The sequence below is a fragment of the Lipophrys pholis genome (assembly GCF_963383615.2).
Source record: "Lipophrys pholis genome assembly, chromosome: 17".
NCBI lineage: Eukaryota > Metazoa > Chordata > Actinopteri > Blenniiformes > Blenniidae > Lipophrys > Lipophrys pholis.
In genome coordinates this window covers 6,861,738-6,870,135 of record NC_137643.1, presented here as the reverse complement: position 1 = coordinate 6,870,135, position 8,398 = coordinate 6,861,738, and positions in this window count along the sequence as shown.

Genomic DNA, 8,398 nt, shown 5'->3' with positions numbered 1-8,398 from the left:
AGAACGCGCGCGGCGTGTCGCTTGCATGTCTGAGTCCGGGCTGCGCCGGTCCTGCTGCACGCAGGAATGTGCCCGTCTGAAGGGTCTGTGTGAGCGATCAAACATGTGGAGTAAAAACCTCCACTGATCCCCTAAATCTGTAAGAGTGACAAAGGCTTGCTGGAGGTGCGTCGTGTTGCAACGCCCTCTAAAGCAGGCTTCTGGATCGTACGTCGCAGCGCTCCGGGCAGCATCGCCTTGCTTCGCGGGCCGCGTGTTGCCCTTCGGATGCAAGCGACAGCCAATGTCAATGAGAAATGAGAATCACATGAAAATCAAGTGTGCTGTACTCGGCTCATGTGTGTGAACCTGTGTTACAGGATTACAGTCTGAATAACCGTGATTAGACAACACCATTTAAAGGATCAACTGGTCTGCACTTTACTTGTATGGAACTTTCTTTTTTTTTTTTATTTTGATTTTAGTAGTCCCAACACGATTTAAACCATCATTCACTGAATCCCCACACAGCATGAGGTTCAGCGTTCTGTTCAACAACACTTTGAGATTGGGATTAAAAGATGACTTGCCCTCTACCGGCGCAACCACAGCTCAGATTAGATATCTGCAGCATAGCTTATTTATAACCCGGTATGCATGATACATATTAATGGCATGGTTACTGGTTATTGTATTATCTTAGCAGTAATACAATCAAAGAAACCTTTATTAGAATTTTATTACTGAAAGTGAGTTTTTTGGTTTGTTTTAAGTGGGCATAATACTGATAAAAACTTACATCATAATACATATCGACAACATGGGGTCACCTCACAGGGAGATATCCTCGGTTGTATTCTGCGGTGTAGTTATTGGTACCGGTGTGTCTAAAATTGACCGAATGTGTGTGTGGTGGCAGTCTCTCTGGGTTCGCCCTCTGATGAACTGATGACCTGCGTTTCACCAAATCTCAGCTGGATGGGCTCTAGTCTCCACACGAAATTATGAATTTTGCAGATTATGTTTCTCACTTTATTGCCAACAATAGAAGACTAAAGCCTTGGAGCACTAGATGAAGGTATGAAGAAGACAAAGGGATTAAAGGTGGTTACAGCAGTCGTGGTGCGACCACGTGAAGACTCACTGATATTTTGAATCCTCAAATACAAAATATTTAGAGTAACTTGATCTCAATTAAAATACAGAAATCCATAGTTACTTTAAAGCTACAAATATGTGAACAGTTTGGTTTTTTTTTTAATTAAAGCAAGAATTCAATAATTAAAAAACATGGAAAACATGTAGTGACATGCACCGAACTGTAAAACTAAGCGAGACACAATCGTCTACATGTGATAATACAGTAGTTTGCATTACCAAGAGTCACGGGATAAACTACCAAGCATGTCTTTAGATTACAAGAGGCAGCAGGATTACCCAGAGAAAACCCCTGGATTCACAGGGGGAACGTGAACGTGACATGAGAAAACCTCTGTCCTGAAACATTCCAAACTTTCACCATTACTAAATCACTGTGGCTCTAAAGTGCAGCTTTGTTCATATTCTGCTTTACATGTAAAAGCTGGGTTAAGCTATTACATATATCAGCCAAGCCCATGTTGGTAAAGGTAATATCAAGCTGTTCAAACATTTCTAAAAGGTCACAACAGACCACTGCTGAAGCTCGACAGTTTTCATATCAAAAGCAGAAATGAGCAAAACATACAACATTCGTTTGGACAGAAATCTACGCTGCAGATACTCCGACACTGACAATTATTTAATACGTTCTCTAAACTCAAACTAAACGGCCAAAACTGCAGATGGGGGGACTAAGATGTCTGTTACTCGTAGTTTTTGTTATATGTTCGACCTTCATCATAGTACCAACTGCAGGACATTGAATATCATAAATCTGCTTTCCTGTGCAGGTACTGATGCTTACATTGAAATACGTGGCTCTCAAAGTTTGGATTTTATCCCCCCACCCCCTACGTGTGTGTTCATACTGGCCGGGCCTCCAGAATCTTTCAGCTATGTTAAGTGTATAAAAGAACACAAAGAGAGCGTCTCAATAAGTCATTATTGTCAAAACAAGTCAGAAGCACTTATAATAATCACTTATTCTAACTCACTCAGTGTTTCTGGTGGGCAGACACGTCCCAGTCAGTCTGGACTGGATTCTGCGGGTGAGAACCAAGTCGGGGAGCCCTCCACCCCAGCTGCAGCTATTTGTTGTCTGCGAGACATAGAGGAGAGGTCACAGGTCAAATAAGTTCACAGAAACTCAGGCCTTTCAAATGTTAATGCTTCAGAGCGACACAAGCGAAAGCACAGTGGTGATTATAATGTTGTCCGGACACTGTTTATTTAAACGTGTCGCAATCTCATGTTTGATGGACACGTCTGCTCAACTGGTGGATATGAACGACTGTGAACAACCGATTGTTTAAAACCAGAACTGTGACTTCCCTTATATGGTGCGTTTTCACCACGCAGCGTGCCTGAGCTCCACCGGATCACTTGAAATGCAACTGTGCACTTGTAGAGTTTATTAAACTTTCATTCTTAAGTAATCTTGCAATCGTGCAACTTCAATACTTCTCAGAGGAAATATTGGTCTGAATACCACATGCAGCTCTAAATTCCACCTGAAGCAAATTCTGACATTAATTAAGACTCGTCATATGGACACAGTCCCATAAAATATCATTGTTATAAATTAAACTAGCCACGGAATGTGAAACAGTGAGATCTGGCTCCACCTCAACCTGATAGAACAGTTAAATGCTGCTTACACATTAAATGATCGTGACATTATTACCATTTAATTGCCTGTAACATTAACGATAAAGAGTAAAGACTGCATAGTGCGATATGAAGCATGACTTTTCACTGTTAATTTAGATTTTATGGATAATACTTCTTTCTCTGCCTTGAGAAAAGCTTTTCCTGCAGCACTATTTTTACACTGAACGAGCCTCTGAGCAATACCTCCACCGTTTTCACACTGAAAACACACAACTGCTGTCCATCCTCTATTGTATTTCCTGCTCTTGTGTATATTTACAATGATCATTATATAAACATTATTGCCTTTGCTGCAGTTTCTTTGGTATCTCCATTAGAAAACCAACATATCAATGCGAGTGGGAAACAAGGGAGCAGTTTCCTCCATTTTAACAAGCTCAGTGTTTTGCTAATGTGTTTAAAGACCACCGACTTCCAGCGATATGCAACCACAATAAACTATAGTATCGGAGGGGGTCTCAGGGTACTTGTGATTTACAATGTTGACTATGTAATATCAGCATCCCGGGTCTCGCACTCACCCAGGACCCTTTGCTGACCCTTTGCCTGTATTTATTATCACATCTTTACCATCCTCTGTGTTCAGGGCGAAAGATTCATTAGCAGACTGTTCTATCGCCACAGTATCACACAAACACACACGTTTCTGTCTCCACATGATTTCACGTCCCGACATCTTGACTTTCACACCAGCGATCAGAGCCGAGGCGTCACCGTGTGAGAACAACCCAGAGGCACACGTGACACCGGCGTTAACACTCATCCTCAAGACTTTTTCCCACACTGTTCAATCACACTGAAACAGAGGGAGAATGCATGAGATTCCCACCATGCACCAGGGCTTCAGGAGGTACAAGTTCAGGTTAGAGCGCCCCCAGCTGGCGCACTGCAGCACTGCCGGTAAAGAGCAGCCTCCAGACGCCTCAAGACCAGAAAAATGGGTTTATCACTGGTATAGCACAAAAGAATGTCTGTTTGTGAGAATTGTTTGACACTAATGATTATAAAATATTGTTAATCTTGCGATTGGCTTTTTCTACACCTTAACAGTGATTTCCTTATTGGCTGCGAAGATAAAGTCGATTCTTTCAGAGATTTCAAATAAAAAGAAAAGATGAATCTTGACATCACAATTGGAATACTGTCTGTGTTGGTGCGAAAAGCAAAGGCTTACAAATACCCCAATATATAGAGAATAAAAATGGCAATATGTACAGAAATAAAGTGTGTACAGAATTCATTGAACAGGGCTGATTGTGGACAAAAAAACAAAAAAACAACTAATCAGATCAAAATTACAAAATGATCTAAGAAACCAAGACGATGTATATCTGCACTTTACCTATCTAAAACACATTTATATACAACACTGTGAAATAACAGTTTACAGGATGAAAATGTGGCCATTATGGATGAAGTTTGGCATTGGTTCAATATTCAGACCGATTAGGATAACATGCAATTTCTTCATCTGTAAAGTGTTTATATTGGGGAAAAAAATGACGGATCCCATCAGATGAATTTCAGCGCTCAGCATGACTTAAGTGGTGCAAATATTCGATTTGATGCAAATGCAAAGGAACTATTGTTTCTCAAGTTAAGAGAGGAACTCTTTAGTGAACAATACGCCCACATAAACCGCTTCCCATGTCGACCGCCTCCTCCATGCTGCACCTCCGCGGGTTCAAATCATAAACCTATTTGTTTCCCTGTTTTCACACGGCTGCCTGTCAATCAGTCCTCCCACCCCCAGCGCAAATTGGTGCAGTGTGAAAACAGCCACTCCCCGTGCTCTGTGGGTCTAATTGGCTCGGATTTAGGAAGCTGATCTGAAAGCCGCAGCAGGCACTGATACAGCTGCATCCAGCTGCAGCTTCTCCACACACTCGGACTCCCGGACATGTCACACAATCTGTCGAGGAGGAAATTATTCTGTTCTTAGCTGATTTGATTGTCTCGAAATGTCAATTTTATTGATCACAGTTCAGTACAATGAGTTAGGATTTGAGGTAAGACATTACAGGACAAATATTTAGTGTTTGAAATGCAACATAACAGAACAAAAACACTGCACAGGCACTCGGCTGATATTTTGACATTTACAGGAGTGTGATGCCACATAAACAGGAACAGTTTTTTGTGTCGCAACTAAAGCCAACTACACGTTTCCTTGTGAATTCGAAGCAGAAATAAGTTTGTTCAGGAAATTTTGTATATTGATCACATCATTATAAACCAGAGCCCCCCACCCCCCCCCCCCCCCCCCCCCCCCACCCCCTCATTCTTTTAATCCTTTAAAGCGAACTCACTAAAATTCTTAAAAGAGAAAAAAAAAAATAAATTCAAGGTTTCTTTTAGGAGTATTTTGAGCATCAATTGTTAACCGAGACTTTTTATAGACAGAAAATAAAAAAAAATATTAACACCCTAATGTGTCATTTAATCAAAATAGCATTTATAGAGAGAGTATGGAACGGAACCGAATTGCACGAATTTGTTGATTTTTAGTTCAGAATTTCTCAATGGATCTCTCTTGGTTATTTCATCTTCTTGACACATCTAACACACTTCAATGTGTTTATTCCTTTACTTTAATTTCCCTTCGGGGATCAATAAAGTCAATCTATCCATCTATCTATCTATTGAAATAAAAGTAAAAAATGCCAAGAAACTGGCTTAATGACACTGGTTTTAACGGATCAAATAGGATTTTGTAACTTTTCAGGGTGAATCAGGTCTTTGAAAATAAAAGCATTGATCAGATGAGCTTGAGCACCGACTGGGAGTAAGAAGTACTTTTCCATATTTGAGGAGTTTAACACAACGGAAATTGTTGAGCCCATTTTGTAGGTATCTGCTCAGAAAAGTGCATACCACAGGGTCTATTAGAATAACAGTCGTCAAGTTAAACAAACACACTGGAGTGTTCTCCCAAATGTGGCAAATGGGTAGATGAAATGAGGATACAGGGATTTTTTATGAACTAATTCAGTTGGGGTTGTGTTTGGAGTATGGAAAAATGGCTCAACGAGGAGGTTCCCATGCTTGATCCGCTATGGAACAGCACTATTTTTACCTGATAAATGCCTTGTTTTATACAATGTATAGAATATTTACACAAAATCGTGAGCATGAATCATGAGGAAACATAAAAAATGTGAAAGTTATCCGACATGGTCTTTTTGAAATCAGTTCCTGACAAAATCCGGTTGATTTAACTCCATTTTAAAATCAATTTTGTTCAAATTTATCTTTTTATTCCCATGAATATTGCCATTAAAGTCAGATTAATGAGAAAACTACAGGGGATGTCATGCATCTATTCTAGATAAAAAAAAAAACAACCCAAAAAGAACAAGTGACAGCACTTTGAATTTTATTTTGGCGGGGTGAAGAATCATTCTGCTGCACAAATTCAGCATATTAAAGACGCAAAGGAAGAAGGGAGGACATTGCTGGGGCCAGAAAAACAAAAGGGGAAACCTCTGCATTTGTCCAGTTTGGAATTCAGGAGCGGGAGTCTCACAAAGGTTGTTTGTATCCCCGTGAGCGTCGACAGCGGGTGAAGGGTTGTGGGGAAAGCTCACTGCCGAGGTTCCCAGCCAACTTGGCACGCCTTTTAACTTCTCCTCACCACACAGTCTTTTCATCGTTCCGACCAACACAATCGGCCTGATTATCAGTGATCTGTTAACTTAAAGTCACTGCACATCACATTGATTTTTAGGTGCTGGACAAACTCTGAGAAAAGAGTTCTCATCGGTGACAAACACCCCCGGAATTGTCTGGCAGGAGACACGTCCTCTCATCGAGACCACAATAGAACGTGGGATGTAAATGTGAGTAATTTCTTAACAGATGAGTTTTATTTGACAGAGAAAATGGCCTTGAACTCCTATTAGAAAAACTGTTCGTTTGCTGATGGAAAGAAGCAATTTCATTCATGAAAATGTGAATTACTTGCGAGTTGTGACTGAAAAAGTGTTTTGTTTTTGGTTCACACGGTTTCAAATGCAGAAGTTTAAGGTTTTTAACACCTGATTGAATAAACTTTAGTTTGCACCATTTCATTTGATTTTATTTAATTTATTGAGTGATCTGTGTATTTTGAGTAATAAATTCTGCTGAAAGTTTACAGAAAAAAATATAATATATCCCTCCCTCCCCCAAAAAACAAAGATCTAATCATCAGTTCTTTCGACAGTCCCCACAGGTCAGTCCTCTCCCAGCAGGATTTTTAAGCCATCACGAAGCTCACACTTGGAGGAGGTGGGCCGTCAATTAGTGAGCCACGCGTCCTGTGGAAGAAAGAGGAACTCCATAAGGAGTCCCTAAAGACTGGCCTCTGTTCACTCTCCTCCGACCCTGCGACCTTTAGGGTCACAGGCCACAATACACTCCCATCTGGGGCTGTGTTATCGGCTCTATGACAAAAGGGGACGGACACCAGCGTCCTGCATTCAGGCCGAGCCGTGTGAGGCTATTCAAGGCCTGAGAACGGCGCCCCTGCTCCAACAGAGACACCTCTCTGAACCTCCACCCCGCCATGCAAACTCAGCCTCGGCCTCTGATCGGGGCCGATAGTTTGGACCCGTCTTTCTTAATTGAGCGGCAGCTTAAGGAATGAGGGCAGCACATATATATAAGCTGCACGCTGGGGGAGCCCCCTGGAGCAACTATGAACTTATACGTTTGATCTGAGAGCTGCACTAATGAGCAGCCGGTTAGAGCCGGATGCCTTGCTCAGTGGCAGCACTTTATTCTTAAGACGTTTTAATTGCACTTTGTTGCCGTGCTGCATTTATCTGATTCCATCAGTGTGTTTTTAGTTCATTAATTTTCTTTTAGTATTCTGAAATTGAAAATAAATGGATTTTATTGATCAGTCACTCAGCAGCTCCTCTTTTCCCGGCTGAAACATTATTGTAACCTGTACTGAAATATATTAACCAATAATGCTCACATTCTGCCCAATGAGTACTCTGATGCTGAAGATAATTTGTAAACGGTGATGAAAGCGGCAATTTTAATTGTAAAAAGGAAGTTCTGCTTTTGGTTTTCAAATGACTCTTCATCCATTGATGCGACCCTGCTGCTGCTTAAGGAGTCATGATGAACTGTTTAAATGCATATCTCCACATTCATCTGCAAATCACTTGTTTGCACCTACAAAGGCAGAAAATATATATAAAGTTCAAGCAAAGACAAACTATAAAAGAAGTGGATGAAAAGCCATGAGTCTAAACAATAACAAAACTTTTTTTTCTATTGAATATTACAATTAATTTAAAAAATGTTAAAGTACAAGCTGCATCACGAAGAGTTAATGCAATGTTCAGTCAGACCTTAAAGCTTTTTTCCAAAGTTAAAAATCAAATGAATAAAAAGTGGGTGATAAAAAAAGATTAAAACGTTTTTATATTGTATATTATATTAAGACAGGAGGTTGCCAGGGTGCCATACGATTTTATGCATCTATATAGCCTTCCTTAAGATTCAATCTGATGAAAATCGTCTTGAAAAAATCTGATCAAACAGCAAATTTATGTGTGGATTGTGAAGAGGATTTAAAAATTGAATGAACTTTACAACAGATCCAGAAACTACA